Genomic DNA, 15,811 nt, shown 5'->3' on the forward strand with positions numbered 1-15,811 from the left:
TTGAGAAGGTTAAAACAACACCAACTTGACAAACTATCGTTGTGGTTTTGATGCGTAGGTAAGAACGGTTCTTGCTAAGCCCGTAGCAGCCACATAAAATTTGCAAGAACAAAGTAGAGGACATCTAACTTGTTTTTGCAGGGCATGTTGTGATGTGATATGGTCAAGACATGATGCTAAATTTTATTGTATGAGATGATCATGTTTTGTAACCGAGTTATCGGCAACTGGCAGGAGCCATATGGTTGTCGCTTTATTGTATGCAACGCAATCGCCCTATAATGCTTTACTTTACCACTAAGCGGTAGCAATAGTCGTGGAAGCATAAGATTGGCGAGACGACAACGATGCTACGATGGAGATCAAGGTGTCGCACCGGTGACGATGGTGATCATGACGGTGCTTCGGAGATGGAGATCACAAGCACAAGATGGTGATGGCCATATCATATCACTTATATTGATTGCTTGTGATGTTTATCTTTTATGCATCTTATCTTGCTTTGATTGACGGTAGCATTATTAGATGATCCCTCACTAAATTATCAAAGTATAAGTGTTCTCCCTGAGTATGCACCGTTGCTAAAGTTCTTCGTGCTGACACACCACGTGATGATCGGATGTGATAGGCTCTACTTTCAAATACAACGGGTGCAAAACAGTTGCACACGCGAAATACTCAGGTTAAACTTGACGAGCCTAGCATATAACAGATATGGCCTCGGAACACGGATACTGAAAGGTCGAGCGTGAATCATATAGTAGATATGATCAACATAGTGATGTTCACCGTTGAAACTACTCCATCTCACGTGATGATCGGACATGGATTAGTTGATATGGATCACGTGATCACTTAGAGGATTAGAGGGATATCTATCTAAGTGGGAGTTCTTAAGTAATATGATTAATTGAACTTAAATTTATCATGAACTTAGTACCTGATAGTATCTTTGCTTGTCTATGTTGATTGTAGATAGATGGCCCGTGTTGTTGTTCCATTGAATTTTAATGCGTTCCTTGAGAAAGCAAAGTTGAAAGATGATGGTAGCAATTACACGGACTGGGTCCGTAACTTGAGGATTATCCTCATTGCTGCTCAGAAGAATTACGTCCTGGAAGCACCGCTAGATGTACCACCTGCACCAGCAACTGCAGACATTGTGAATGCCTGGCAGACACGTGTTGATGACTACTCGATAGTTCAGTGTGCCATGCTTTACGGCTTAGAACTGGGACTTAAATGACGTTTTGAACGTCATGGAGCATATGAGATGTTCTAGGAGTTGAAGTTAATATTTCAAAAGAATGCCCAGATTGAGAGATATGAAGTCTCCAATAAGTTCTACAGCTGCAAGATGGAGGAGAATAGTTCTATCAGTGAGCATATACTCAAGATGCCTGGGTACTGCAATCACTTGATTCAACTGGGAGTTAACCTTCCGGATGATAGCGTCTTTGACAGAATTCTCCAATCACTGCCACCAAACTACAAGAGCTTTGTGATGAACTATAATATGCAAGGGATGGATAAGACAATTCCCGAGCTCTTCACAATGCTAAAGGCAGCGGAGGTAGAAATCAAGAAGGAGCATCACGTGTTGATGGTCAATAAGACCACCAGTTTCAAGAAAAAGGGTAAAGGGAAGAAGAAGGGGAACTTCAAGAAGAACAACAAGCAAGTTGCTGATCAGGAGAAGAAACCCAAGTCTGGACCTAAGCCTGAGACTGAGTGCTTCTACTGCAAGCAGACTGGTCACTGGAAGCGGAACTGCCCCAAGTATTTGGTGGATAAGAAGGATGGCAAGGTGAACAAAGGTATATGTGATATACATGTTATTGATGTGTACCTTACTAATGCTCGCAGTAGCACCTGGGTATTTGATACTGGTTCTGTTGCTAATATTTGCAACTCAAAACAGGGGCTACAGATTAAGCGAAGATTGGCTAAGGAAGAGGTGACGATGCGCATGGGAAATGGTTCCAAAGTCGATGTGATCGCAGTTGGCACACTACCTCTACATCTACCTTCGGGATTAGTATTAGACCTAAATAATTGTTATTTGGTGCCAGCGTTGAGCATGAACATTATATCTGGATCTTGTTTGATGCGAGATGGTTATTCATTTAAATCAGAGAATAATGGTTGTTCTATTTATATGAGTAATATCTTTTATGGTCATGCACCCTTGAAGAGTGGTCTATTTTTGCTAAATCTCGATAGTGGTGATACACATATTCATAAGATTGAAGCCAAAAGATGCAGAGTTGATAATGATAGTGCAACTTATTTGTGGCACTACCATTTAGGTCATATCGGTGTAAAGCGCATGAAGAAACTCCATACTGATGGACTTTTGGAACTACTTGATTATGCATCACTTGGTACTTGCGAACCGTGCCTCATGGGCAAGATGACTAAAACGCCGTTCTCCGGAACTATGAAGAGAGCAACAGATTTGTTGGAGATCATACATACAGATGTACGTGGTCCAATGAATGTTGAGGCTCGTGGCGGATTTCGTAATTTTCTCACCTTCACAGATGATTTAAGCAGATATGGGTATATCTACTTAATGAAACATAAGTCTGAAACATTTGAAAAGTTCAAAGAATTTCAGAGTGAAGTTGAAAATCATCATAACAAGAAAATAAAGTTTCTACGATCTGATCGTGGAGGAGAATATTTGAGTTATGAGTTTGGTCTTCATTTGAAACAATGAGGAATAGTTTCATAACTCACGCCACCCGGAACACCACAGCGTAATGGTGTGTCCGAATGTCCCAATCGTACTTTACTAGATATGGTGCGGTCTATGATGTCTCTTACTGATTTACCGCTATCGTTATGGGGTTATGCTTTAGAGACGGCCGCATTCACGTTAAATAGGGCACCATCGAAATCCATTGAGACGACGCCTTATGAACTGTGGTTTGGTAAGAAACCAAAGTTGTCGTTTCTAAAAATTTGGAGCTGCGATGCTTATGTGAAAAAGCTTCAACCTGATAAGCTCGAACCCAAATCGGAAAAATGTGTCTTCATAGGATACCCAAAGGAGACTATTGGGTACACCTTCTATCACAGATCCGAAGGTAAGAGTTTTGTTGCTAAATTCGGAGTTTTTCTAGAGGAGTTTCTCTCGAAAGAAGTGAGTGGGAGGAAATTAGAACTTGATGAGGTAACTGTACCTGCTCCCTTGTTGGAAAGTAGTTCATCACAGAAACCGGTTTCTGCGACACCTACACCAATTAGTGAGGAAATTAATGATGATGATCATGAAACTTTAGATCAAGTTGTTACTGAACCTCGTAGCTCAACCAGAGTAAGATCCGCACCAGAGTGGTATGGTAATCCTGTTCTGGAAGTTATGTTACTAGACCATGATGAACCTACGAACTATGAAGAAGTGATGGTGAGCCCAGATTCCGCAAAATGGCTTGAGGCCATGAAATCTGAGATGGGATCCATGTATGAGAACAAAGTGTGGACTTTGGTTGACTTGCCCGTTGATCGGCAAGCAATTGAGGATAAATGGATCTTCAAGAAGAAGACTGACGCTGATGGTAATGTTACTATCTATAAAGCTCGACTTGTTGCGAAAGTTTTTTGACAAGTTCAAGGGATTGACTATGATGAGACCTTCTCACCCATAGCGATGCTTAAGTCTGTCCGAATCATGTTAGCTATTGCCGCATTTTATGATTATGAAATTTGGCAAATGGATGTCAAAACTGCATTCCTGAATGGATTTCTGGAAGAAGAGTTGTATATGATACAACCGAAAGGTTTTGTCGATCCAAAGGGAGCTAACAAAGTGTGCAAGCTCCAGCAATCCATTTATGGACTGGTGCAAGCCTCTCGGAGTTGGAATAAACGCTTTGATAGTGTGATAAAAGCATTTGGTTTTATACAGACTTTTGGAGAAGCCTGTATTTACAATAAAGTGAGTGGGAGCTCTGTAGCATTTCTAATATTATATGTGGATGACATATTGTTGATTGGAAATGATATAGAATTTTTGGATAGCATAAAGGGATACTTGAATAAGAGTTTTTCAATGAAAGACCTCGGTGAAGATGCTTATATATTGGGCATCAAGATCTATAGAGATAGATCGAGACGCTTAATTGGACTTTCACAAAGCACATACCTTGACAAAGTTTTGAAGAAGTTCAAAATGGATCAAGCAAAGAAAGGGTTCTTGCCTGTGTTACAAGGTGTGAAGTTGAGTAAGACTCAATGCCCGACCACTGCAGAAGATAGAGAGAAAATGAAAGATGTTCCCTATGCTTTAGCCATAGGCTCTATCATGTATGCAATGTTGTGTACCAGACCTGATGTGCGCCTTGCTATAAGTCTAGCAGGGAGGTACCAAAGTAATCCAGGAGTGGATCACTAGACAACGGTCAAGAATATCCTAAAATACCTGAAAAGGACTAAGGATATGTTGCTCGTTTATGGAGGTGACAAAGAGCTCATCGTAAATGGTTACGTTGATGCAAGCTTTGACACTGATCCGGATGATTCTAAATCGCAAACCGGATACGTGTTTACATTGAACGGTGGAGCTGTCAGTTGGTGCAGTTCTAAACAAAGCGTCGTGGCGGGATCTACGTGTGAAGCAGAGTACATAGCTACTTCGGAAGCAGCAAATGAAGGAGTCTGTATGAGAGAGTTCATATCCGATCTAGGTGTCATTCCTAGTGCATCGGGTCCAATGAAAATCTTTTGTGACAATACTGGTGCAATTGCCTTGGCGAAGGAATTCAGATTTCACAAGAGATCCAAGCACATCAAGAGACGCTTCAATTCCATCCGGGATTTAGTCCAGGTGGGAGACATAGAAATTTGCAAGATACATACAGATCTGAATGTTGCAGACCCGTTGACTAAGCCTCTTCCACGAGCAAAACATGATCAACACCAAGGCTCCATGGGTGTTAGAATCATTACTGTGTAATCTAGATTATTGACTCTAGTGAAAGTGGGAGACTGAAGGAAATATGCCCTAGAGGCAATAATAAAGTTATTATTTATTTCCTTATATCATGATAAATGTTTATTATTCATGCTAGAATTGTATTAACCGGAAACATAATACATGTGTGAATACATAAACAAACAGTATGTCACTAGTATGCCTCTACTTGACTAGCTCGTTGATCAGAGATGGTTAAGTTTCCTAACCATAGACAAAGAGTTGTAATTTTATTAATGAGATCACATCATTAGGAGAATGATGTGATTGACTTGACCCATTCCGTTAGCTTAGCACACGATCGTTTAGTATTCTGCTATTGCTTTCTTCATGACTTATACATGTTCCTATGACTATGAGATTATGCAACTCCCGTTTATTGGAGGAACACTTTGTGTGCTACCAAACGTCACAACGTAACCGGGTGATTATAAAGGTTCTCTATAGGTGTCTCCGAAGATACTTGTTGGGTTGGCGTATTTCGAGATTAGGATTTGTCACTCTGATTGTCGGAGAGGTATCTCTGGGCCCTCTCGGTAATGCACATCACTTAAGCCTTGCAAGCATTGTAACTAAAGAGTTAGTTGCGGGATGGTGTATTACGAAACGAGTAAAGAGACTTGCTGGTAACAAGATTGAACTAGGTATTGAGATACCGACGATCGAATCCCGGGCAAGTAACATACCGATGACAAAGGGAACAATGTATGTTGTTATGCGGTTTGACCGATAAAGATCTTCATAGAATATGTGGGAGCCAATATGAACATCCAGGTTCCACTATTGGTTATTAACTGGAGACGTGTCTCGGTCATGTCTACATAGTTCTTGAACCCGTAGGGTCCGCACGCTTAACGTTTCGATGACAGTTATATTATGAGTTTATATGTTTTGATGTACCGAAGGTTGTTCGGAGTCCTGGATGTGATCATGGACATGACGAGGAGTCTCAAAATTGTCGAGAAATGAAGATTGATATATTGGAAGCCTATGTTTGGATATCTGAAGTATTCCGGGTGAAATCGGGATTTTACCGGAGTACCGGGAGGTTACCGGAACCCCTCGAGAGGTTAATGGGCCTTAATGGGCCTTTACGGAGAAGAGGAGAGGCGGCCAGGGCTGGGCCGCACGCCCCTCCCCCTAGTCCAAATAGGACAAGGAGAGGGGGCGGCGCCCCCTTCCTTCCTCTCTCCTTCCTCTTCCCCCCCTCCCAAGTCCCAATCCAAATAGGAAAGGGCAGGAGTCCTACTCCCGGTAGGAGTAGGACTCCTCTTGGCGCGCCCTCTCTCCTGGCCGGCCGCACCCCCTTGCTCCTTTATATACAGGGCAAGGGGGCACCCTAGAGACACAACAATTGATTGTTTGATCTTTTAGCCGTGTGCGGTGCCCCCCTCCACCATAGTCCACCTCGATAATACTATAGCGGTGCTTAGGCGAAGCCCTGCGTCGGTAGAACATCATCATCGTCACCACGCCGTCGTGCTGACAAAACTCTCCCTCAACACTCGGCTGGATCAGAGTTCGAGGGATGTCATCGGGATGAACGTGTGCTGAACTCGGAGGTGCCCTATGTTCGGTACTTGATCAGTCGGATCGTGAAGACGTATGACTACATGAACCGTGTTGTGCTAACGCTTCCGCTTTCGGTCTACGAGGGTACGTGGACAACACTCTCCCCTCTCGTTGCTATGCATCACCATGATCTTGCGTGTGCGTAGGAATTTTTTTAAATTACTACGTTCCTCAACACTATATAGTAGCCCCACCGTCAAACTCCTATGGCTAAGTGAAAGTGTTAAATCTATATAGTCCAATTTCCTTGTTCACCGCGCTATCACCTCCTTAATGGACCAAGACATTGGGTCAAGTGTGAATACGTGCTTTTCTGAACACCCCCGCATTATATGTGTGGGGGCTGAAGACGACAACTGCAAACTTTCAGGTTATATACATACATAAACGCCCGCACAGGAGGTATCATAATACTTTCAGGCAAAAGTATAAACACAGCCTTTATAATCCAAATATCATTGTTTTTACAATTGGGATACATGTCACTCAAACATGATACTCTTCAAGCACTGAGCCTCTATTAAACGAGCGCCTTCTAGGACTTCTTCAAAATAGTGCTCAGCTGAGACCTGACCTATGGCCGGATCTCGGGTTGCAATAGTGGTGGCCTCCATCTCTGCCCAATATGTCTTAACACGGGCAAGAGACATCCGCGCACCCTCTATGCACGCCGACCTCTTTACAGCGTCGATATGCGGCACATCACCAAGGCGTTGCACTAAATCAAAATAACTATTCGGCCTTGGTCCCTTCGGCCAAAGATGATCCACGACAGACCTCATGGCAAGTCCGGACAACCTATGGAGCTTGGCCCATTTGGCCATTTGTTCATTCAACAGCAGCGGACGCGTTGGAGCACTGAACTATGACCAGAACAACCTTTCCACTTCATGATCTTTCTGATCTTTGAAAATCTCAGTCGCATCAGCAACACTCATTGCCAAGTCCAAGTACGCATCTGCAGCACTCCATAATTGATCTAGAGGGGCATACTTCGGAACTCCGAACTTCGTCCGCAACAAAAAGGGCTTCCCAGCCTTGATATCTCCAGCTTGACGGAGCTCCTCCTTCGCCGCTCTGATTTTAGAGCGGGTTTCCTTGGCTGCTTCCACAGCTTTCTTCAGGTCAGACGCTTTCGCTTGGCTTTCCTTTTCAAGGAGCTCATATCGGCTAGCGGCATCTTTCAGCTCAACAGCCATCTTGGCGATTTTATCTTCGCTCTGGCGATGAGCAGCCTGTTCAGCTCTTAACTTTTGGGCCACCTTTAGGGCGGCCGCATCACTTCTCCTGGCTTGTTCCTTGGCTCGGGCAAGTTCCACCCAAAGGGTCTCCACGGTGGCAGCTCCATCTGCAGTCACATCATATTATAGATACTAGCATCATGCTCCTCTTAATATTTTTTGACCATCCGAAAATACATACCCTGTGCCTCGTCAAGCCGCGTGTTCACAAGCGCAATGTCAGCATCTGCCGCATCAAGCTGCCGCCTCAGTCCGGCAAACTCAGCAGTCCGGCCAGCCACTGGACCCTTAGCCGCCTGCACATGAAAGCAACGCGATCATTACCTGGGACTATGATCCTCTGTTTTCCGCCTCTGGACATCAACCAGAGTCTCAGGGGCTACTATCTGTATAGAGCACACCTACTGTGTGCGGTACCATCCAAATATATATATATATATATATATATATATATATATATATATATATATATATATATATATATATATATATATTACTTTGCGTACCTCAAAGCCTCTTAGGAGGCTCGTAAAAGCTTCATGCAACCCACTTTTGGCGGATGAAATCCACTCAACCACCGTACCCGTTAAAGTACGATGCGCCTCTAAGATAGCCGCTTGCTCCAAAAGACCCATCAGTACGTCCGGTTGTGCACCAGACAGTCCCGGACTCTTTCTATTGCTCTCCATAGGAGCCGAATACTCCGAACTTCGGGTGGCCAAAGGGTTACCTTCTGGCCTTGGTGGATCAGAGAAATCCTCTGTGATGACACCTCAGGGTCGTCCGCCCCAGGAGGTGGGGAGACAGGGGGAGGCGTTTCGCTCTCCATCATCTCCGAAAGAAGATCCCCTGAAGACGAACTCTGTCGAGAAGGGCTACAAGCCGGACTGCAAGATATATGTCTCGGTTATTGTCCTCGGAGATAAAGCAGGATATATTTACCAAAGTACTCTTGTTCACTTACAACTCGGTGGAGGGCTGGCCCCCTTGCGGGCGCTGTACGGTAAGGACGCCCTCCGGGGCAGGGCCCCCTGGCGAAGGTTTCTTCCCTCGCATGGAAACCTTCGTTTCCAAGTCTTCAGAGGCGGTCCTTTTCCTTCCTTGGGGAGAGGGGATTCTAGATTCTTCTCCCCAATTATCCTCCTTCGCGGAGACACTAATTCCCTCGGTTTGGATGAGTAATGTGTGAAGCCCGCTTTCGGCTTCTTTATTCCTCCCTTTATCTTCCCCTAATGGCACTTGATAAGGTGCGTGCTCAAGCATCCTCGCTAGTACAGGATCCGGTGAGCCCTCGGGAAGGGGGGCCAAACACCTGATCCTCTCTGCCTTTCTTATCCAGTCTTGGCCGAGAGCGACTTTTTTAGAATGATGTTGTGACAAATAAAAAGACAGCATGTTCGGCCGCAGAATTACTTATGTGGGTATCTAGACGGTTGCAGTTGAGACCCGCATCCTCGGTGGTGTCCGGACACTTTATTCATGATCCAAAGAACAATCCATACATCTCTTCGAGCGTCACGCCAAAGAATTGTTGAATAGTTCGCGGTCCTTCCGGGTTGAACTCCCACATACGGCGAGATCGACATTGGCATGGCAGGACCCGACGAACTAGCATAACTTGCATTACCTTGACAAGACTGACATCCCTCTTGAGGAGATCTCGGATGCGACTTTGCAATGTCAGCATGTCATTAACTAGCCCCCGGTCCAGCCCCTTGTTGACCCATGACGCCAGTTGCGGCAGGGGGCCCGAGCGGAAGGCGGGGGCAGCTGCCCACTTTGTACCTCGGGGAGCTGTGATGTAAAACCACTCCCGCTGCCATAAGTTGGACACCTCCGGGAAGGAACCCTTTGGCCATAGAGCATCGACGCCTTTGCTTATTATGGCACCTCCGCATTCTGAGTGTCGCCCATCGATCGTCTTCGGCTTCACATTGAAGGTCTTGAGCCATAAGCCGAAGTGTGGGGTGATGCGGAGGAAGGCCTCAGACGCGACGATAAACGACGAGATGTGAAGGATGGAATCTAGATCTAGATCGTGGAAATCGAGCCCGTAATAGAACATAAGCCCTCTAACAAAGGGATCAAGACTAAAGCCTAGCCCTCGGAGGAAGTGGGAAACAAATACGAAACTCTCTTTGGGTTCGGGAGTGGGGATGACCTGCCCTTGAGCAGGCAGCCTGTGCGGGATTTCGGCGGTTAGATACCTGACTTCCCTTAGCTTCTTGATGTCCTCCTCTGTGACAGAGGAGGCCATCCATCGACCTTGAAGGTTGGATCCGGACATGGTTGAAGGTCCGAAGCGCTTAGCCTGAGCCTTGGGTGTTGGAACTCGAGGTGGGGGAAGGGAAGGATCTAGCGCGAGAAGAAAAGGACAGGCCTTGGCCCCTTTATAACGAGGGTGAATATCAAGCGTCCTCCGCGTGGCCGTTTGGAACTTGCCTAAAATCGAGGAGTCATACTAACAAGCACAATTGGGTTACCCACACCCGTATTGATGAGAATCCGTGATAAGGGGAACACGATCTCTGCTTCGACAAGACGTGCCAATAAAACCGCCTCACAACACGTGCAGTGGCAGGCTGGGAAAAACGGTTCGTAATGACCGGCCCACGGCAGGACGTCACGTTAAGAAAAGTTGTCAGCAGATTAGATTTGTGGAATATTATACTATCTACGGTGGTATGTGGAATTTGTTTTACAGAGCCAGACACAATCCTTGTGTTCAAAATCTTCTATGGAGTATTCGGAGAAGGAACCGGCCTTGTAATGCCGAAGACAATCTGTGCGCCAGACTCATCGTCATTGAAGCCTGGTTCAGGGGCTACTGAGGGAGTCCTGGATTAGGGGGTCCTCGGATAGCCGGACTACATACTTTGGCCAGACTGTTGGACTATGAAGATACAAGATTGAAGGCTTCGTCCAGTGTTCGGGTGGGACTCTCCTTTGCGTGGAAGGCAAGCTTGGCGATTCAGATATGTAGATCTCATTCTTTGTAACTGACTCTGTGTAACCCTACCCCCCTCCGGTGTCTATATAAACCGGAGGGTTTAGTCCGTAGGACAACAACAATCATAATCATAGGCTAGCTTCTAGGATTTAGCCTCTACGATCTCGTGGTAGATCAACTCTTGTAATACTCACATCATCAAGATCAATCAAGCAGGAATCGAGAGGGCCCAAACCTGGGTAAACATTGTGTCCCTGCCTCCTATTACCATCAGCCTTAGACGCACAGTTCGGGACCCCCTACCGAGATCCGCCGGTTTTGACACCGACAGTCGCCCTCGACCACTACAAAAAAATACACTTCCATGATGATACGTGTTTGCCACAGTAGGTCACGTTTTTTGTCATGCATGTACATCCATGATGATTTTATGACAGAATCAAGATAGTCATACCTGTGCTGTCGTAGAAGTGTTTCCTGACATTACCAAATTTATCATCACGAAAGTGTCCACTTCCATGACGATAAATCGCGCGTCATGGAAGTGCTTTCGTCAAGGGTGACCGACACATGGCATCCACTGTAACGGAACGCCGTTAAGCTATCGGGTCCGGTTTTAGATTCGACAACCCGCTAACAGCCTGGACCAATGAGGATTTTCCACGTGTAAAATTCTCATTGGCCGGAGGAAACACATGTTGGCTCATCGTTGGGACAGATGTCATCCATTCATTGGACAGGACGCGCCTATGATAGGTCGACACGTGGACGGCCCAACAGTGGCCCATTCCGGTGAAAAAGGTCAGCCCAGTAAAAATTAGCAGGCCGGCCCATATAGGACCTACTTGTGTCAGGTCCATTTAAGCCCACTGCCCATACGAGATGTGCCAATTCGGCCCGTCAACGGCCCATTAAAGATTTGACACCATTGCATCCCATCGTCAGTTCGAGCCCGTTAATAGCGCGCTATATATTTGTGCTCAATATCGGCCCGATGTGATTTCGGCCTGTTAACGACCCATTCAAGGGATGGACCATTTTTCAGAATGTACATCTTTTGGCCTTTTAGCGACCCATTTAAGTGTTGGGCCAATTTCCGGCCCGGTGTGTCTTTCAGCCTGTTGACGGCCCATAAATGATTTGGGCCATTTGTAGTCAGACCTAAGTTTTGGTCTTTTAACGGCCCATGCTCTTCATGGTTCAATACCAGCCCGGTTTCTCTTTCGGCCTGCTAAAGGCCCACAACACAGTTGGGCCATTTACAGTACGACCTGACTTTCGGCCTCTTAGAGGCCCATGCTCTTCATGGTCCAGTACGAGTCCGCTGTCTCTTTCGGCCTGCTAAAGGCCCACAATATAGTTGGGCCATATATAGCCCGACCTTAGTAACGGCTTGTTAACGGCCCATGAAATCAAATGGGTCCACCTGTTGCCTGCTTCGATGTTGGCCTGTTAACGACCCAGGAGGTAAGAGGGCCGACCATTAACTTTCGACCTGGTAACGGCTCATTAACTTAATGGGCCCACTAAAGTTCGTACATGTCTTTAGGCCCAATTATATAATTTGAGCCCATTACGACGAGCAATTATGCACAGGACCAAAACCAATCAAACAAAGGTACAACATACAGGGGAAAACGTTGCACATCCAACATATATTACAGGAAATTACATCCACCGGGCAATCAAAGATTGATGCCAGTGCAAATAAATGAACAAAACCTAAGAATCTACAACGTCACAATCTACAACCTCAGCGCGGATGACGCCCATAAGCATGTGGGCAAGTTCTTGCTTCTTTGCTACACTGTCTCTGGAAACACTGATCAGTTGTTGTTGCGCATGAATGTGCAGCTCTGATTCCTCCACCATTTCCATCATCGCTTCAGCCATTAATTGGTTCACGAACATACATTTTTTTGTTGCATTCGAGACAGAGGAAACTGAACAGATTCAGATGGCAATTTTGGTAGGCTTGTATTATTGATTGTGGAGAGTGTCTCGACCAGCATCATAACATAAATTAGGAGGGGAACCGAACAGATTAATCATGAGTTATTGCCATATTACCTGGCCTAGATTTATTGGAAAGAAACAATGGGGTTGCCTTGCTGTTTTCAGAGTTTGTCTTCTTATTTTCAGCAGCCTACACCAAATTAACATACTAGCATTGCCATCATTAGCCAGGTCAGATAATAGGGAAGCAACATTCACACAACGAATGTTTGGGCAACTAGGCGACACCAGCCTACACCAAATTAACACAATATGGCACATCTATCATCAGCCAGGTAAGGTAATACGAAAGCAACATTGACACAATGAATGAATAGGCAACCAGAGCAGCACTACAATTCAGTAATGTGCATGATATGAGATAGTACACTCATGCAGCTCAGTACAAAACTACCAGGCATTTTTCCTTACAAAAATCAACATTGTCGCCTTTAACATTTTGCTACAACTGAATTTAGATCAGATAAAGGTTGGATTCACACCGATTAACAAAATACATGCTGATGTAAAAATATAGTGATATACAACAGGTACTTACATCAACATTGGAGCACAGAGAATTACCGCAAGATACTTTCCTCGAATATGATCCCAGTACAGAAAGTCTTCTATCCTTTAAGCTTATTTTCTAAAAGAGAGATGTGTAATAAACATGTAGAAAATATGATTGGAATGCTATAAAATTTCATGATGCAAGCATACGCACACGCTTCTTAGAATGGACTTGACATATTTTTGCTGGACTGAAGCGGACTAGTTCTTTGGCCATTGGAATCTGCTTATTATCAGTGGGAGTTGGGTTTCTCTGTGCTGGAGCAGTATCTATAAAAACTAGAGTTGGTTTATTATCTCCTGGCGTTTGGATTTTTTGCAAAGACCTGGTCTGTAACCCTTCATATTCTAACATAGCCGTCTTCCCCTTGCATGCCTTATATAGAAGAATGGTGCTTAAATTATAAAACATGCTACAACAAAGATGGAATAGCTACTGGAGAATAGAAAGGCATGACATATTGACATGTATTCCCTCCATCCGGAAATAAATGGATGGGCCTAGGCATATTTAAGTTCTAGATACATCCAGTTTTATCCATTTCTGCGACATGTAATCCGGACGGAGGGAGTATGATGTAAGAGCTAGGCATACAACAGGACAACAGTGTAAAAACACTACTTGAATGTAAAACTGTATGCTAGAGGAATACATTATAGAAAAACACTAAGGCAACATATGTGTGTATGATTGGGAAACTAAGTGTAACGCCCTCGATGCGGCTATATCTCCCACGTGTCGAAGCACGACTTAGAGGCATAACCGCATTGAAAGCAATGTCGCAAGTGAGGTAATCTTCGCAAACAACCCATGTAATACAATAGGGGAAAAGATACATAGTTCGCTTACAATCGCCACTTCACACAAATACATGAATAAAGCATTACATCAACCAAATACAATCAAGGTCCGACTACGGAACCAAAATAAAAGAAGGACCCCAAATGCGACAAGGTCCCCGATCGACCCCAACTGGGCTCCACTATTGATCAGCTAGAACGAAACAACACAAAGGACAAGATCTTCATCGAGCTCCTCCTGAGCTTGGTTGCGTCATCTGCGCGGACTCATCGGCACCCGCAAGCTAGTTTTTGAAGTAATCTGTGAGCCACGGGGACTCAGCAATCTCGCACCCTCGCGATCAAGACTATTTAAGCTTATAGGAAGGTTAAAAGGTATGAGGTGGGCTGCAGCAAGCGACTAGCATATATGGTGGCTAAACATACGCAAATGAGAGCGAGAAGAGAAGGCAAAGCACGATCGATAAACTATGATCAAGAAGTGATCCTAGAACAACCTACGTCAAGCATAACTCCAACACCGTGTTCACTTCCCAGACTCCGCCGGAAAGAGACCATCACGGTTACACACGCGGTTGATGCATTTTAATTAAGGTCAACTTCAGGTTTTCTACAATCGGACATTAACAAATTCCCATCTGCCCATAACCGCGGGCACGGCTTTCAAAAGTTCAAATCCCTACAGGGGTGTCCCAACTTAGCCCATCACAAGCTCTCACGGTCAACGAAGGATATTCCTTCTAGCGGGAAGACCCGATCAGACTCGGAATCCTGGTTACAAGACATTTCGACAATGATAAAACAAATCCAGCAACACCGCCTGAATGTGCCGACAAATTCCGATAGGAGCTGCACATATCTCGTTCTCAGGGCACACTTAGATTGTCTAAACTTCTGGTAGTCCAGCCCAGAGTTGCCCCTGGTGGTCACCGGCGGCTGACGAGGTGGACCAACACTTAGAGGAGCACTGGCCCGGGGGGGTTAAAATAATGATGACCCTCAGGAGCGTGACTCCCAAGGGAAAAAAGGCTAGGTGGCGAATGGTAAAACCAATGTTGGGCATTGCTGGAGGAGTTTTATTCAAGGCGAATTGTCAAGGGGTTCCCATTATTACCCAACCGCGTAAGGAACGCAAAATCCGGGAACATAACACCGATATGACGGAAACTAGGGCGGCAAGAGTGGAACAAAACACCAGGCATAAGGCCGAGCCTTCCAACCTTTACCAAGTATATATATGCATTAATTAAATACGAGGTATTGTGATATCCCAACAAGTAAACATATCCCAACAAGGAACAACATCTCCATGTTCCAACAAGGAACAAACTTCAATCTTCACCTGCAACTAACAACGCTATAAAAGGGGCTGAGCAAAGTGGTAACATAGCCAAACAACGGTTTGCTAGGACAAGGTGGGTTAGAGGCTTGGTTCGACAATATAGGAGGCATGAAGCAAGTGATAGGTATCGCAGCAAAGGCATAGCAAAAGAGCGAGCAACTAGCAAGCAAAGATAGAAGTGATTTCAAGGGTATGATCATTTTGCCTGAAATCCCACAAGGAAGAAGAACGAGTCCATGAAGAAGACAAACAGACGTAGACGAACGGGTCCTCACAATCACGACGTTACCAGAACCAACCTGAAGAAGCAAACACCGGAAAAGAAGCACACAACATAGTAAACAACCAACACATGAACA

This window comes from Triticum dicoccoides, chromosome 4A, assembly GCF_002162155.2.
Source record: "Triticum dicoccoides isolate Atlit2015 ecotype Zavitan chromosome 4A, WEW_v2.0, whole genome shotgun sequence".
Taxonomy (NCBI): domain Eukaryota; kingdom Viridiplantae; phylum Streptophyta; class Magnoliopsida; order Poales; family Poaceae; genus Triticum; species Triticum dicoccoides.